At 41.3% G+C, this 18,587-nt stretch overlaps 4 non-coding genes across 4 annotated transcripts; all 4 read left to right on the top strand.

Moving 5' to 3' along the window:
* Positions 1 to 5,134: 5,134 nt before the first annotated feature.
* On the top strand, positions 5,135 to 5,297 carry LOC142436804 (U1 spliceosomal RNA). The gene has a single exon (XR_012782120.1). It is a non-coding gene; the product is annotated as a U1 spliceosomal RNA (small nuclear RNA).
* A 4,115-nt stretch (positions 5,298 to 9,412) lies between these two features.
* On the top strand, positions 9,413 to 9,575 carry LOC142436807 (U1 spliceosomal RNA). Its single transcript, XR_012782123.1, has one exon. It is a non-coding gene; the product is annotated as a U1 spliceosomal RNA (small nuclear RNA).
* A 4,118-nt stretch (positions 9,576 to 13,693) lies between these two features.
* Positions 13,694 to 13,856, top strand: LOC142436802 (U1 spliceosomal RNA). Its single transcript, XR_012782119.1, has one exon. It is a non-coding gene; the product is annotated as a U1 spliceosomal RNA (small nuclear RNA).
* Positions 13,857 to 17,976: 4,120 nt separating this feature from the next.
* LOC142436801 (U1 spliceosomal RNA) lies at positions 17,977 to 18,139 on the top strand. The gene has a single exon (XR_012782118.1). It is a non-coding gene; the product is annotated as a U1 spliceosomal RNA (small nuclear RNA).
* The last annotated feature ends 448 nt before the right edge of the window (positions 18,140 to 18,587 follow it).

Raw genomic sequence — 18,587 nt, 5'->3', positions numbered from 1 at the left:
ACAAGGAGATGGAGCCCTCGTGTCTGAGTGGTTACAAACACCAGCCGCTCCAGGCGCACAAAAGGCGCTTTCAATTCCAGTAAAGAGTTAACAACCTCAGAAACCCAGATGGGCAGTTCTTTCCGCCTGCAGCCACCCACACTGCATGTCTTTGTTGAGATGGAGGAGGACATTTTGGATTGGTGTGGGACATATGGCCTAATGTTGGACTTGTACACTTGGGCTGTACTGGTTTGGGATTTTTTCTCCATGTGCATTTACCCTTTATCTAAAGCTCTCTTTTATACATTTCAGTTTCTGTGGATTTATTTCTCTAATGTACCCAGACCAACACAAGTAATATAAGAAGAGGCAGGACAAAAGTAAGCACCCGTTTCCGTTTGGGAAAGACACTAAACAGTGAAAAGCTATTTTCCAACAAGCCATCTCTGGGTGGCACAAACAGTTAAGTGCTCAATTCATAACTTAAACGATCATCTGAACCCATATCGTGGTACCTCAGAAGGCAGACCTGGTGGTTTGCTTTTGAACCCTCACAGAGCCTTGCAGCCCCCATCTAACAAGGTTCTGTTTGGCTCTGCACACCAGGTTTCAATGACTTGGAATCTACCCCACAGTAACTGTTTGGATGCAAGTATGCTCAATCCTGAGTTATGACCGGCCCCATCATGACGATTCTGACATGAGGCAGTTCTGACCGAAGTCAAATACCTCATGATACTAGCTTTTCTTTTCTTATTTTTTTCCACAGGTAGTTAAAAGACTTTATTAGGAAAGCTTTGAAGTCAAAAGTAACACTCTTGATAGAATTTTCTTTCATCCTTTAAGTCGGCTCTGCAAATATATAATCAGTGATTTAGCTGTAAGATCAAAGATACGTTAATTTATTTAAGATAAAATATATTTTAGTTCTTAAAATTTATTCCATAAAGTAAATATTTCCCTATAAATTCCCTAATTATACAAAAGAGGTAAAAAATAAACACAAAATATAAAATTCCCAACAAAACAGTAACTGAACATCTTTTTAAAAATTGTAAAAAACTAACAAGAGAAACTAATATGTGTGTTTGTTGATATTTAAAAAAGTGAAAAATCTCTGGTTGGGAAACCCACCCCCTAGCTTTACATATCTCACCTTCATCAGTCTGTGGGGCTTGAATACTTTGGATATAAACTTACAGCTACAATGGCATTAGATGTGTGTGGTATAGCATGGGTGCATGCTACTTATGATAAACTTTCTAAAAACAGACAGTGAAGCAGATGGTCATAATGCAGCTCATCATAAGTATAATACAGCACAAATCAGAGATTGTGTTTACTGGGTCTTTGAACTGATATGAGCCAATTGAGATGTGGGATGATGAACTGAATGTGAAATTGACCTGTTTTTTAAAAGCTTGAATGATCTGGGAGGCTACATGGAAAGGGAAAAAGTATTGTTTCAATCCTTGGAATAGTGATTTGGGGACCTTTCAGGAACCTGTTTCATGATGCCAATTTACTTCGAACACTGTGGATAGTGACACACATTCAATGAAGCAAGTGCTTGACTGCCAACTGTGAGCCGGCTCTATGACTGCCTACTCAGCGTATCCAGACATTTCCTTGTAAACAGGCATTATATTTTTTAAGCCAAATAAGTTTCTAATGGCTAATTTATTCAGTTTCCATAAAACACATTATTTAATAACACTTTTTTAATCTCCACAAATGAAAATGTGGTTCTAAAGTATAATCACCAAGGTTATTGGGTAAAATGGACTGCACGACACAGGGTACTAGGAACTTCAGAAGCCTAGGGATTTGGGCGGAAACACTGATTGAGGCACACTAAGACACCGCTTGACGTGGAATAGCCCTCATGGGGTCCTACGACGTGTGATATCTATGCAGTGAGCCCCCCTACTCAGTCACAATCTCCGACTCCTCAGAACTGTTTTGGAGTCAGGGGAGACTGCATATAAAGTCCCCAGAAAGGATCAGTGTCTAGGCTGGAGTCTGAATGCATCAATATATTAAAGATACTTGCTTCTGTTTGCATCACTTTTATCCCTATCATTCTTCTCCTGCAGCCAAAACTCAGTCCCAGGGGGATGGCAAATACAGTAACCAGACTGTTCTGTCTGACTTCTACGTTAGGACACATAGACCATCTGAATAAACCCCTTGATTCTGTGTCCCTCTCCTTCCCATAGACAAAACTGCAGCCAGCACCAGACCTTAAACCTGCAGACTAAAGTTTTGTCAAAAGTCTAGAAAGAGCAGTCAATACCCTGAAAACCTAGCCTGCAGAAGAGAAGACACAGAATCAAAAGCTACAACTGAAAAAAAAAAAAAAAAGCTCCAGGTGGGTGTCATTCAGAAAACCGATTCCAATGAAACAATTGAGCTACTCACAGTAAAAATTGTTTTACTTCCATACTATTGTAATTCAAACAGTTTCCCATATCTCACCTCCAAATATAACTCCAGCAGATTCAAGTTTATTAAGGAAGTGGCAATTATTCTGGTGTTTCCCCTGCACAGATTATGGAGCTTCAAACAGTTTTACTATTCTCAGCTCAGGCCTTAGATTTTCAACTATTTGAATGTGAAGGAAATCTTAACATGCCGCGTTTCAAAGGGTGACTTCAGTGTTGCCTCACCCAGATTTACGTTTTTCATTTCTAGAGTGCCTCAACGTGAGTTTTTTTTTTTGTGGGGGGGGCGTTAAGGAGCATTATCATTTTCCATCATCAGTTGTTGATGGGAAATTTTACATCCTGCAGGTTCCCATATACAATAATTACATTAAACAATGGAGCTTTCTGTATCTTCCTGTTTTTCACAACATGTTATGCTCACTCATATTGTTAGCTTATCACGCCAAATGTCCAAGATGCACAGGTGTTGTTAATTGAAGGGCGGAATGATTCATTCATTGGTCACTTTAGCATTGCAAGTTCTTGAGCATCTTGATTTTGAAATTCAGTAAAGTGAGATGATGCCTTAGCCAGTTAAATGCTACTCCTTCCAAACCTTACGTACACTCAGACATATCTGAGCAGAAGCCACATTATCTACGTGAAACAGCTTTGGGTGCTCCCCAGCTATATGCAGATGCCCACCAAATATGAGATTATTTTGCTTTCTCTGACTTGGCTCTTACTAGCAGTCAGCCTCATTCCATCTCTTTTGTAGATGGTTGTGGATTCTGGGGGGCCTATGGCATAATGGTGGGCTTATGAGATTAAAAAGATCTTTGAGGGAAGTTTCTTATGTGCATTTAATATTTAATTTCAACTCTCTTTTATACACGTGTGTCTGTGGATTTCCACATCTAAAGTGCACAGATTAACACATTCCCATAGCAGAGTGAACCTCCCTTCCGTCATGTCTATAGGTTTTTCTCCTTCCTATGGGCAGCTGGACAGTAATTCAACTGGGAAACATCTGGTAAACCAGGTCAATGGTGTTTCCCCAGCTTTCTGTGATGAGGGACCAGGACATTGGTTACCTTTGTAAAAGTCTCCTGACACGTCCTCGTGATGTCTGTTTCTGGGATCATAGAGGCTTCCTCTTCCTTGGTTGGTCTGGTTGGTAGGTACTATCCAGTTGGTCTGCTTCAAAGCAACCGCAACGTACAGGACAAGGAAAGGCTTGCCAATCCTGGGCCACCCTCATATCTTTTTGATGTTTGAACCCATCTTTGAAGCCCCCGTGGCCATGCATCGTGCAAAAGACCTGGCTCTTTGTCACTGGCCCTCCCCTTTATTCTGACCAGAAGTGTTCGTCATCTGGCCCTCTCTCTGGCAAGGTTCTGCCTTGGTTTACTAGTCCTTCACTACCTGACAGTGTTTCCATGATTAGCATAAGGTTTTCAGTGGTGTATTTCGTCATCCTCAGTGTGTCCTTCGTCTAGACACCCTGCTGCGCGCTTTGCCCTTTACATGACATTGCTGGCATTGGAAATAGCAGTGACCTGCACTCTGACTTTCCCTTCTGTACCTAGCTACAAATGGACAGATTTTTAACAGGTCACAGTTTATCACCGACCCATGTACCACCCTTGAAGCAGCATTGGGGTAGATAATAAATCACGAGTAGTCCTGCACAAGGAGATGGAGCCCTCATGTCTGAGTGGTTACAAACACCAGCCGCCCCAGGCGCACAAAAGGCGCTTTCAATTCCAGTAAAGAGTTAACAACCTCAGAAACCCAGATGGGCAGTTCTTTCCACCTGCAGCCACCCACACTGCATGTCTTTGTTGAGATGGAGGAGGACATTGTGGATTGGTGTGGGACATATGGGCTAATGTTGGACTTGTACACTTGGGCTGCACTGGTTTGGGATTTTTTCTCCATGTGCATTTACCCTTTATCTAAAGCTCCCTTTTATACATTTCAGTTTCTGTGGATTTATTTCTCTAATGTACTCAGACTAACACAAGTAATATAAGAAGAGGCAGGACACAAGTAAGCACCCGTTTCCTTTTGGGAAAGACACTAAACAGTGAAAAGCTATTTTCCAACAAGCCATCTCTGGGTGGCACAAACAGTTAAGTGCTCAATTCATAACTTAAACGATCATCTGAACCCATATCGTGGTACCTCAGAAGGCAGACCTGGTGGTTTGCTTTTGAACCCTCACAGAGCCTTGCAGCCCCTATCTAACAAGGTTCAGTTTGGCTCTGCACACCAGGTTTCAATGACTTCGAATCTACCCCACAGTAACTGTTTGGATGCAAGTATACTCAGTCCTGAGTTATGACCGGCCCCATCCTGACGATTCTGTCATGAGGCAGTTCTGACCGAAGTCAAATACCTCATGATACTAGCTTTTCTATTCTTATTTTTTTCCACAGGTAGTTAAAAGACTTTATTTGGAAGGCTTTGAAGTCAAAAGTAACACTCTTGATAGAATTTTCTTTCATCCTTTAAGTCGGCTCTGCAAATATATAATCAGTGAATTAGCTGTAAGATCAAAGATACGTTAATTTATTTAAGATAAAATATATATTAGTTCTTAAAATTTATTCTATAAAGTACATATTTCCCTATAAATTCCCTACTTATACAAAAGAGGTAAAAAATAAATTCAAAATATAAAATCCCCAACAAAACAGTAACTGAACATCTTTTTAAAAATTGTAAAAACCTGGCAGGGGAGACACCATGATCAAGAAGGTGGTTTTCCCAGGGCGAGGCTTATCCATTGCACTCCGGATGTGCTGAACCCTGCGATTTCCCCAAATGTGGGAAACTCGACTGCATATTTGTGGTAGTGGGGGACTACGTTCGAGCTCTCCCCTGATTAAAAAAAAATTGTAAAAAACTAACAAGAGAAACTAATGTGTGTTTGTTAATATTTATAAAAGTGAAAAATCTCTGGATGGGGGAATCCCACCCCCTAGCTTTACATATCTCACCTTCATCAGACTGTGGGGCTTGAATACTTTGGATATAAACTTACAGCTACAATGGCATTAGATGTGTGTGGTATAGCATGGGTGCATGCTACTTATGATAAACTTTCTAAAAACAGAAAGTGAAGCAGATGGTCATAATGCAGCTCATCATAAGTATAATACAGCACAACTCAGAGATTGTGTTTACTGGGTCTTTGAACTGATATGAGCCAATTGAGATGTGGGATGATGAACTGAATGTGAAATTGACCTGTTTTTTAAAAGCTTGAATGATCTGGAAGGCTAAATGGAATGGGAAAAAGTATGGTTTCAATCCTTGGAATAGTGATTTGGGGACCTTTCAGGAACCTGATTCATGATGCCAATTTACTTCCAACACTGTGGATAGTGACACACATTCAATGAAGCAAGTGCTTGACTGCCAACTTTGAGCCGGCTCTATGACTGCCTACTCAGCCTATCCAGATATTTCCTTGTAAACTGGCATTATATTTTTTTAGCCAAATAAGTTTCTAATGGCTAATTTATTCAGTTTCCATAAAACACATTATTTAATAACACTTTTTTAATCTCCACAAATGAAAATGTGGTTCTAAAGTATAATCACCAAGGTTATTGGGTAAAAGGGACTGCAGGACACAAGGTACTAGGAACTTCAGAAACCTAGGGATTTGGGCAGAAACACTGATTGAGGCACACTAAGACACCGCTTGACATGGAATAGCCCTCATGTGGTCCTACGACGTGTGATATCTAGGCAGTGAGCCCTCCTACTCAGTCACAATCTCCTACTCCTCAGAACTGTTTTGGAGTCAGGGGAGACTGCATATAAAGTCCCCAGAAAGGATCAGTGTCTAGGCTGGAGTCTGAACGCATCAATATATTAAAGATACTTGCTTCTGTTTGCATCACTTTTATCCCTATCATTCTTCTCCTGCAGCCAAAACTCAGTCCCAGGGGGATGGCAACTACAGTAACCAGACTGTTCTGTCTGACTTCTACGTTAGGACACATAAACCATCTGAATAAACCCTTTGATTCTGTGTCCCTCTCCTTCCCATAGACAAAACTGCAGCCAGCACCAGACCTTAAACCTGCAGACTAAAGGTTTGTCAAAAGTCTAGAAAGAGCAGTCAATACCCTGAAAACCTAGCCTGCAGAAGAGAAGACACAGAATCAAAAGCTACAACTGAAAAAAAAAAAAAAAGCTCCAGGTGGGTGTCATTCAGACAACCGATTCCAATGAAAACACTTGAGCTACTCACAGTGAAAATTGTTTTACTTCCATACTATTGTAACTCAAACAGTTTCCCATATCTCACCCCCAAATATAACTCCAGCAGATTCAAGTTTATTAAGGAAGAGGCAATTATTCTGGTGTTTCCCCTGCACCGATTATGGAGCCTCAAACAGTTTTACTATTCTCAGGTCATGCCTTAGATTTTCAACTATTTGAATGTGAAGGAAATCTTAACATGCCGCGTTTCAAAGGGTGACTTCAGTGTTGCCTCACCCAGATTTACGTTTTTCATTTCTAGAGTGCCTCAACATGAGTTTTTTTTGGGGGGTGTGGGGGAGGGTTAAGGAGCATTATCATTTTCCAACATCAGTTGTTGATGGGAAATTTTACATCCTGCAGGTTCCCGTATACAATAATTACATTAAACAATGGAGTTTTCTGTATCTTCCTGTTTTTCACATCAGGTTATGCTCACTCATATTGTTAGCTTATCACGCCAAATTTCCAAGAGGCACAGGTGTTGTTAATTGAAGGGCGGAATGATTCATTCATTGGTCACTTTAGCATTGCAAGTTCTTGAGCATCTTGATTTTGAAATTCAGTAAAGTGAGATGATGCCTTAGCCAGTTAAATGCTACTCCTTCCAAACCTCACGTACACTCAGACATATCTGAGCAGAAGCCACATTATCTACGTGAAACAGCTTTGGGTGCTCCCCAGCTATATGCAGATGCCCACCAAATATGAGATTATTTTGCTTTCTCTGATTTGGCTCTTACTAGCAGTCAGCCTCATTCCATCTCTTTTGTAGATGGTTGTGGATTCTGGGGGGCCTATGGCATAATGGTGGGCTTATGAGATTAAAAAGATCTTTGAGGGAAGTTTCTTATGTGCATTTAATATTTAATTACAACTCTCTTTTATACACGTGTGTCTGTGGATTTCCACATCTAAAGTGCACAGATTAACACATTCCCATAGCAGAGTGAACCTCCCTTCCGTCATGTCTATAGGTATTTCTCCTTCCTATGGGCAGCTGGACAGTAATTCAACTGGGAAACATCTGGTAAACCAGGACAATGGTGTTTCCCCAGCTTTCTGTGATGAGGGACCAGGACATTGGTTACCTTTGTAAAAGTCTCCTGACACGTCCTCGTGATGTCTGTTTCTGGGATCATAGAGGCTTCCTCTTCCTTGGTTGGTCTTGTTGGTAGGTACTATCCAGTTGGTCTGCTTCAAAGCAACCGCAATGTACAGGACAAGGAAAGGCTTGCCAATCCTGGGCCACCCTCATATCTTTTTGAGGTTTGAACCCATCTTTGAAGCCCCCGTGGCCATGCATCGTGCAAAAGACCTGGCTCTTTGTCACTGGCCCTCCCCTTTAGTCTGACCAGAAGTGTTCGTCATCTGGCCCTCTCTCTGGCAAGGTTCTGCCTTGGTTTACTAGTCCTTCACTACCTGACAGTGTTTCCATGATTAGCATAAGGTTTTCAGTGGTGTATTTCGTCATCCTCAGTGTGTCCTTCGTCTAGACACCCTGCTGCACGCTTTGCCCTTTACATGACATTGCTGGCATTGGAAATAGCAGTGACCTGCACTCTGACTTTCCCTTCTGTACCTAGCTACAAATGGACAGATTTTTAACAGGTCACAGTTTATCACCGACCCATGTACCACCCTTGAAGCAGCATTGGGGTAGATAATAAATCACGAGTAGTCCTGCACAAGGAGATGGAGCCCTCATGTCTGAGTGGTTACAAACACCAGCCGCCCCAGGCGCACAAAAGGCGCTTTCAATTCCAGTAAAGAGTTAACAACCTCAGAAACCCAGATGGGCAGTTCTTTCCACCTGCAGCCACCCACACTGCATGTCTTTGTTGAGATGGAGGAGGACATTGTGGATTGGTGTGGGACATATGGGCTAATGTTGGACTTGTACACTTGGGCTGCACTGGTTTGGGATTTTTTCTCCATGTGCATTTACCCTTTATCTAAAGCTCCCTTTTATACATTCCAGTTTCTGTGGATTTATTTCTCTAATGTACTCAGACTAACACAAGTAATATAAGAAGAGGCAGGACAAAAGTAAGCACCCGTTTCCTTTTGGGAAAGACACTAAACAGTGAAAAGCTATTTTCCAACAAGCCATCTCTGGGTGGCACAAACAGTTAAGTGCTCAATTCATAACTTAAACGATCATCTGAACCCATATCGTGGTACCTCAGAAGGCAGACCTGGTGGTTTGCTTTTGAACCCTCACAGAGCCTTGCAGCCCCTATCTAACAAGGTTCAGTTTGGCTCTGCACACCAGGTTTCAATGACTTCGAATCTACCCCACAGTAACTGTTTGGATGCAAGTATACTCAGTCCTGAGTTATGACCGGCCCCATCCTGACGATTCTGTCATGAGGCAGTTCTGACCGAAGTCAAATACCTCATGATACTAGCTTTTCTATTCTTATTTTTTTCCACAGGTAGTTAAAAGACTTTATTCGGAAGGCTTTGAAGTCAAAAGTAACACTCTTGATAGAATTTTCTTTCATCCTTTAAGTCGGCTCTGCAAATATATAATCAGTGAATTAGCTGTAAGATCAAAGATACGTTAATTTATTTAAGATAAAATATATTTTAGTTCTTAAAATTTATTCTATAAAGTACATATTTCCCTATAAATTCCCTACTTATACAAAAGAGGTAAAAAATAAATTCAAAATATAAAATCCCCAACAAAACAGTAACTGAACATCTTTTTAAAAATTGTAAAAACTTGGCAGGGGAGACACCATGATCAAGAAGGTGGTTTTCCCAGGGCGAGGCTTATCCATTGCACTCCGGATGTGCTGAACCCTGCGATTTCCCCAAATGTGGGAAACTCGACTGCATATTTGTGGTAGTGGGGGACTACGTTCGAGCTCTCCCCTGATTAAAAAAAATTGTAAAAAACTAACAAGAGAAACTAATGTGTGTGTTTGTTAATATTTATAAAAGTGAAAAATCTCTGCATGGGGGAATCCCACCCCCTAGCTTTACATATCTCACCTTCATCAGACTGTGGGGCTTGAATACTTTGGATATAAACTTACAGCTACAATGGCATTAGATGTGTGTGGTATAGCATGGGTGCATGCTACTTATGATAAACTTTCTAAAAACAGAAAGTGAAGCAGATGGTCATAATGCAGCTCATCATAAGTATAATACAGCACAACTCAGAGATTGTGTTTACTGGGTCTTTGAACTGATATGAGCCAATTGAGATGTGGGATGATGAACTGAATGTGAAATTGACCTGTTTTTTAAAAGCTTGAATGATCTGGAAGGCTAAATGGAATGGGAAAAAGTATGGTTTCAATCCTTGGAATAGTGATTTGGGGACCTTTCAGGAACCTGATTCATGATGCCAATTTACTTCCAACACTGTGGATAGTGACACACATTCAATGAAGCAAGTGCTTGACTGCCAACTTTGAGCCGGCTCTATGACTGCCTACTCAGCCTATCCAGACATTTCCTTGTAAACTGGCATTATATTTTTTTAGCCAAATAAGTTTCTAATGGCTAATTTATTCAGTTTCCATAAAACACATTATTTAATAACACTTTTTTAATCTCCACAAATGAAAATGTGGTTCTAAAGTATAATCACCAAGGTTATTGGGTAAAAGGGACTGCAGGACACAAGGTACTAGGAACTTCAGAAACCTAGGGATTTGGGCAGAAACACTGATTGAGGCACACTAAGACACCGCTTGACATGGAATAGCCCTCATGTGGTCCTACGACGTGTGATATCTAGGCAGTGAGCCCTCCTACTCAGTCACAATCTCCTACTCCTCAGAACTGTTTTGGAGTCAGGGGAGACTGCATATAAAGTCCCCAGAAAGGATCAGTGTCTAGGCTGGAGTCTGAACGCATCAATATATTAAAGATACTTGCTTCTGTTTGCATCACTTTTATCCCTATCATTCTTCTCCTGCAGCCAAAACTCAGTCCCAGGGGGATGGCAACTACAGTAACCAGACTGTTCTGTCTGACTTCTACGTTAGGACACATAGACCATCTGAATAAACCCTTTGATTCTGTGTCCCTCTCCTTCCCATAGACAAAACTGCAGCCAGCACCTGACCTTAAACCTGCAGACTAAAGGTTTGTCAAAAGTCTAGAAAGAGCAGTCAATACACTGAAAACCTAGCCTGCAGAAGAGAAGACACAGAATCAAAAGCTACAACTGAAAAAAAAAAAAAAAAAGCTCCAGGTGGGTGTCATTCAGACAACCGATTCCAATGAAAACACTTGAGCTACTCACAGTGAAAATTGTTTTACTTCCATACTATTGTAACTCAAACAGTTTCCCATAACTCACCTCCAAATATAACTCCAGCAGATTCAAGTTTATTAAGGAAGAGGCAATTATTCTGGTGTTTCCCCTGCACCGATTATGGAGCCTCAAACAGTTTTACTATTCTCAGGTCATGCCTTAGATTTTCAACTATTTGAATGTGAAGGAAATCTTAACATGCCGCGTTTCAAAGGGTGACTTCAGTGTTGCCTCACCCAGATTTACGTTTTTCATTTCTAGAGTGCCTCAACATGAGTTTTTTTTTGGGGGTGTGGGGGAGGGTTAAGGAGCATTATCATTTTCCAACATCAGTTGTTGATGGGAAATTTTACATCCTGCAGGTTCCCGTATACAATAATTACATTAAACAATGGAGTTTTCTGTATCTTCCTGTTTTTCACATCAGGTTATGCTCACTCATATTGTTAGCTTATCACGCCAAATTTCCAAGAGGCACAGGTGTTGTTAATTGAAGGGCGGAATGATTCATTCATTGGTCACTTTAGCATTGCAAGTTCTTGAGCATCTTGATTTTGAAATTCAGTAAAGTGAGATGATGCCTTAGCCAGTTAAATGCTACTCCTTCCAAACCTCACGTACACTCAGACATATCTGAGCAGAAGCCACATTATCTACGTGAAACAGCTTTGGGTGCTCCCCAGCTATATGCAGATGCCCACCAAATATGAGATTATTTTGCTTTCTCTGACTTGGCTCTTACTAGCAGTCAGCCTCATTCCATCTCTTTTGTAGATGGTTGTGGATTCTGGGGGGCCTATGGCATAATGGTGGGCTTATGAGATTAAAAAGATCTTTGAGGGAAGTTTCTTATGTGCATTTAATATTTAATTACAACTCTCTTTTATACACGTGTGTCTGTGGATTTCCACATCTAAAGTGCACAGATTAACACATTCCCATAGCAGAGTGAACCTCCCTTCCGTCATGTCTATAGGTATTTCTCCTTCCTATGGGCAGCTGGACAGTAATTCAACTGGGAAACATCTGGTAAACCAGGACAATGGTGTTTCCCCAGCTTTCTGTGATGAGGGACCAGGACATTGGTTACCTTTGTAAAAGTCTCCTGACACGTCCTCGTGATGTCTGTTTCTGGGATCATAGAGGCTTCCTCTTCCTTGGTTGGTCTTGTTGGTAGGTACTATCCAGTTGGTCTGCTTCAAAGCAACCGCAATGTACAGGACAAGGAATGGCTTGCCAATCCTGGGCCACCCTCATATCTTTTTGAGGTTTGAACCCATCTTTGAAGCCCCCGTGGCCATGCATCGTGCAAAAGACCTGGCTCTTTGTCACTGGCCCTCCCCTTTAGTCTGACCAGAAGTGTTCGTCATCTGGCCCTCTCTCTGGCAAGGTTCTGCCTTGGTTTACTAGTCATTCACTACCTGACAGTGTTTCCATGATTAGCATAAGGTTTTCAGTGGTGTATTTCGTCATCCTCAGTGTGTCCTTCGTCTAGACACCCTGCTGCACGCTTTGCCCTTTACATGACATTGCTGGCATTGGAAATAGCAGTGACCTGCACTCTGACTTTCCCTTCTGTACCTAGCTACAAATGGACAGATTTTTAACAGGTCACAGTTTATCACCGACCCATGTACCACCCTTGAAGCAGCATTGGGGTAGATAATAAATCACGAGTAGTCCTGCACAAGGAGATGGAGCCCTCATGTCTGAGTGGTTACAAACACCAGCCGCCCCAGGCGCACAAAAGGCGCTTTCAATTCCAGTAAAGAGTTAACAACCTCAGAAACCCAGATGGGCAGTTCTTTCCACCTGCAGCCACCCACACTGCATGTCTTTGTTGAGATGGAGGAGGACATTGTGGATTGGTGTGGGACATATGGGCTAATGTTGGACTTGTACACTTGGGCTGCACTGGTTTGGGATTTTTTCTCCATGTGCATTTACCCTTTATCTAAAGCTCCCTTTTATACATTTCAGTTTCTGTGGATTTATTTCTCTAATGTACTCAGACTAACACAAGTAATATAAGAAGAGGCAGGACACAAGTAATCACCCGTTTCCTTTTGGGAAAGACACTAAACAGTGAAAAGCTATTTTCCAACAAGCCATCTCTGGGTGGCACAAACAGTTAAGTGCTCAATTCATAACTTAAACGATCATCTGAACCCATATCGTGGTACCTCAGAAGGCAGACCTGGTGGTTTGCTTTTGAACCCTCACAGAGCCTTGCAGCCCCTATCTAACAAGGTTCAGTTTGGCTCTGCACACCAGGTTTCAATGACTTGGAATCTACCCCACAGTAACTGTTTGGATGCAAGTATACTCAGTCCTGAGTTATGACCTGCCCCATCCTGACGATTCTGTCATGAGGCAGTTCTGACCGAAGTCAAATACCTCATGATACTAGCTTTTCTGTTCTTATTTTTTTCCACAGGTAGTTAAAAGACTTTATTGGGAAAGGTTTGAAGTCAAAAGTAACACTCTTGATAGAATTTTCTTTCATCCTTTAAGTCGGCTCTGCAAATATATAATCAGTGATTTAGCTGTAAGATCAAACATACGTTAATTTATTTAAGATAAAATATATTTTAGTTCTTAAAATTTATTCCATAAAGTACATATTTCCCTATAAATTCCCTACTTATACAAAAGAGGTAAAAAATAAACACAAAATATAAAATCCCCAACAAAACAGCAACTGAACATCTTTTTAAAAATTGTAAAAACCTGGCAGGGGAGACACCATGATCAAGAAGGTGGTTTTCCCAGGGCGAGGCTTATCCATTGCACTCCGGATGTGCTGAACCCTGCGATTTCCCCAAATGTGGGAAACTCGACTGCATATTTGTGGTAGTGGGGGACTACGTTCGAGCTCTCCCCTGATTTAAAAAAAATTGTAAAAAACTAACAAGAGAAACTAATGTGTGTGTTTGTTAATATTTATAAAAGTGAAAAATCTCTGGATGGGGGACTCCCACCCGCTAGCTTCACATATCTCACCTTCATCAGACTGTGGGGCTTGAATATTTTGGATATAAACTTACAGCTACAATGGCATTAGATGTGTGTGGTATAGCATGGGTGCATGCTACTTATGATAAACTTTCTAAAAACAGAAAGTGAAGCAGATGGTCATAATGCAGCTCATCCTAAGTATAATACAGCACAACTCAGAGATTGTGTTTACTGGGTCTTTGAACTGATATGAGCCAATTGAGATGTGGGATGATGAACTGAATGTGAAATTGACCTGTTTTTTAAAAGCTTGAATGATCTGGAAGGCTAAATGGAATGGGAAAAAGTATGGTTTCAATCCTTGGAATAGTGATTTGGGGACCTTTCAGGAACCTGATTCATGATGCCAATTTACTTCCAACACTGTGGATAGTGACACACATTCAATGAAGCAAGTGCTTGACTGCCAACTGAGAGCCGGCTCTATGACTGCCTACTCAGCCTATCCAGACATTTCCTTGTAAACTGGCATTATATTTTTTTAGCCAAATAAGTTTCTAATGGCTAATTTATTCAGTTTCCATAAAACACATTATTTAATAACACTTTTTTAATCTCCACAAATGAAAATGTGGTTCTAAAGTATAATCACCAAGGTTATTGGGTAAAAGGGACTGCAGGACACAAGGTACTAGGAACTTCAGAAACCTAGGGATTTGGGCGGAAACACTGATTGAGGCACACTAAGACACCGCTTGACATGGAATAGCCCTCATGTGGTCCTACGACGTGTGATATCTAGGCAGTGAGCCCTCCTACTCAGTCACAATCTCCTACTCCTCAGAACTGTTTTGGAGTCAGGGGAGACTGCATATAAAGTCCCCAGAAAGGATCAGTGTCTAGGCTGGAGTCTGAACGCATCAATATATTAAAGATACTTGCTTCTGTTTGCATCACTTTTATCCCTATCATTCTTCTCCTGCAGCCAAAACTCAGTCCCAGGGGGATGGCAACTACAGTAACCAGACTGTTCTGTCTGACTTCTACGTTAGGACACATAGACCATCTGAATAAACCCTTTGATTCTGTGTCCCTCCCCTTCCCATAGACAAAACTGCAGCCAGCACCAGTCCTTAAACCTGCAGACTAAAGGTTTGTCAAAAGTCTACAAAGAGCAGTCAATACCCTGAAAACCTAGCCTGCAGAAGAGAAGACACAGAATCAAAAGCTACAACTGAAAAAAAAAAAAAAAAAGCTCCAGGTGGGTGTCATTCAGACAACCGATTCCAATGAAAACACTTGAGCTACTCACAGTGAAAATTGTTTTACTTCCATACTATTGTAACTCAAACAGTTTCCCATATCTCACCTCCAAATATAACTCCAGCAGATTCAAGTTTATTAAGGAAGAGGCAATTATTCTGGTGTTTCCCCTGCACCGATTATGGAGCCTCAAACAGTTTTACTATTCTCAGGTCATGCCTTAGATTTTCAACTATTTGAATGTGAAGGAAATCTTAACATGCCGCGTTTCAAAGGGTGACTTCAGTGTTGCCTCACCCAGATTTACGTTTTTCATTTCTAGAGTGCCTCAACATGAGTTTTTTTTTGGGGGTGTGGGGGAGGGTTAAGGAGCATTATCATTTTCCAACATCAGTTGTTGATGGGAAATTTTACATCCTGCAGGTTCCCGTATACAATAATTACATTAAACAATGGAGTTTTCTGTATCTTCCTGTTTTTCACATCAGGTTATGCTCACTCATATTGTTAGCTTATCACGCCAAATTTCCAAGAGGCACAGGTGTTGTTAATTGAAGGGCGGAATGATTCATTCATTGGTCACTTTAGCATTGCAAGTTCTTGAGCATCTTGATTTTGAAATTCAGTAAAGTGAGATGATGCCTTAGCCAGTTAAATGCTACTCCTTCCAAACCTCACGTACACTCAGACATATCTGAGCAGAAGCCACATTATCTACGTGAAACAGCTTTGGGTGCTCCCCAGCTATATGCAGATGCCCACCAAATATGAGATTATTTTGCTTTCTCTGACTTGGCTCTTACTAGCAGTCAGCCTCATTCCATCTCTTTTGTAGATGGTTGTGGATTCTGGGGGGCCTATGGCATAATGGTGGGCTTATGAGATTAAAAAGATCTTTGAGGGAAGTTTCTTGATGTGCATTTAATATTTAATTACAACTCTCTTTTGTACACGTGTGTCTGTGGATTTCCACATCTAAAGTGCACAGATTAACACATTCCCATAGCAGAGTGAACCTCCCTTCCGTCATGTCTATAGGTATTTCTCCTTCCTATGGGCAGCTGGACAGTAATTCAACTGGGAAACATCTGGTAAACCAGGACAATGGTGTTTCCCCAGCTTTCTGTGATGAGGGACCAGGACATTGGTTACCTTTGTAAAAGTCTCCTGACACGTCCTCGTGATGTCTGTTTCTGGGATCATAGAGGCTTCCTCTTCCTTGGTTGGTCTTGTTGGTAGGTACTATCCAGTTGGTCTGCTTCAAAGCAACCGCAATGTACAGGACAAGGAAAGGCTTGCCAATCCTGGGCCACCCTCATATCTTTTTGATGTTTGAACCCATCTTTGAAGCCCCCGTGGCCATGCATCGTGCAAAAGACCTGGCTCTTTGTCACTGGCCCTCCCCTTTAGTCTGACCAGAAGTGTTCGTCATCTGGCCCTCTCTCTGGCAAGGTTCTGCCTTGGTTTACTAGTCCTTCACTACCTGACAGTGTTTCCATGATTAGCATAAGGTTTTCAGTGGTGTATTTCGTCATCCTCAGTGTGTCCTTCGTCTAGACACCCTGCTGCGCGCTTTGCCCTTTTCATGACATTGCTGGCATTGGAAATAGCAGTGACCTGCACTCTGACTTTCCCTTCTGTACCTAGCTACAAATGGACAGATTTTTAACAGGTCACAGTTTATCACCGACCCATGTACCACCCTTGAAGCAGCATTGGGGTAGATAATAAATCACGAGTAGTCCTGCACAAGGAGATGGAGCCCTCATGTCTGAGTGGTTACAAACACCAGCCGCCCCAGGCGCACAAAAGGCGCTTTCAATTCCAGTAAAGAGTTAACAACCTCAGAAACCCAGATGGGCAGTTCTTTCCACCTGCAGCCACCCACACTGCATGTCTTTGTTGAGATGGAGGAGGACATTGTGGATTGGTGTGGGACATATGGGCTAATGTTGGACTTGTACACTTGGGCTGCACTGGTTTGGGATTTTTTCTCCATGTGCATTTACCCTTTATCTAAAGCTCCCTTTTATACATTTCAGTTTCTGTGGATTTATTTCTCTAATGTACTCAGACTAACACAAGTAATATAAGAAGAGGCAGGACACAAGTAAGCACCCGTTTCCTTTTGGGAAAGACACTAAACAGTGAAAAGCTATTTTCCAACAAGCCATCTCTGGGTGGCACAAACAGTTAAGTGCTCAATTCATAACTTAAACGATCATCTGAACCCATATCGTGGTACCTCAGAAGGCAGACCTGGTGGTTTGCTTTTGAACCCTCACAGAGCCTTGCAGCCCCTATCTAACAAGGTTCAGTTTGGCTCTGCACACCAGGTTTCAATGACTTCGAATCTACCCCACAGTAACTGTTTGGATGCAAGTATACTCAGTCCTGAGTTATGACCGGCCCCATCCTGACGATTCTGTCATGAGGCAGTTCTGACCGAAGTCAAATACCTCATGATACTAGCTTTTCTATTCTTATTTTTTTCCACAGGTAGTTAAAAGACTTTATTCGGAAGGCTTTGAAGTCAAAAGTAACACTCTTGATAGAATTTTCTTTCATCCTTTAAGTCGGCTCTGCAAATATATAATCAGTGAATTAGCTGTAAAATCAAAGATACGTTAATTTATTTAAGATAAAATATATTTTAGTTCTTAAAATTTATTCTATAAAGTACATATTTCCCTATAAATTCCCTACTTATACAAAAGAGGTAAAAAATAAATTCAAAATATAAAATCCCCAACAAAACAGTAACTGAACATCTTTTTAAAAATTGTAAAAACCTGGCAGGGGAGACACCATGATCAAGAAGGTGGTTTTCCCAGGGCGAGGCTTATCCATTGCACTCCGGATGTGCTGAACCCTGCGATTTCCCCAAATGTGGGAAACTCGACTGCATATTTGTGGTAGTGGGGGACTACGTTCGAGCTCTCCCCTGATTAAAAAAAATTGTAAAAAACTAACAAGAGAAACTAATGTGTGTGTTTGTTAATATTCATAAAAGTGAAAAACCTCTGGATGGGGGAATCCCACCCCCTAGCTTTACATATCTCACCTTCATCAGACTGTGGGGCTTGAATACTTTGGATATAAACTTACAGCTACAATGGCATTAGATGTGTGTGGTATAGCATGGGTGCATGCTACTTATGATAAACTTTCTAAAAACAGAAAGTGAAGCAGATGGTCATAATGCAGCTCATCCTAAGTATAATACAGCACAACTCAGAGATTGTGTTTACTGGGTCTTTGAACTGATATGAGCCAATTGAGATGTGGGATGATGAACTGAATGTGAAATTGACCTGTTTTTTAAAAGCTTGAATGATCTGGAAGGCTAAATGGAATGGGAAAAAGTATGGTTTCAATCCTTGGAATAGTGATTT

This window comes from Tenrec ecaudatus, unplaced genomic scaffold, assembly GCF_050624435.1.
Source record: "Tenrec ecaudatus isolate mTenEca1 unplaced genomic scaffold, mTenEca1.hap1 Scaffold_67, whole genome shotgun sequence".
Classification (NCBI taxonomy): Eukaryota; Metazoa; Chordata; class Mammalia; order Afrosoricida; family Tenrecidae; genus Tenrec; species Tenrec ecaudatus.
The sequence above is the reverse complement of the archived record's forward strand: the minus strand, read 5'-3'. Positions and strand labels throughout refer to the sequence as shown.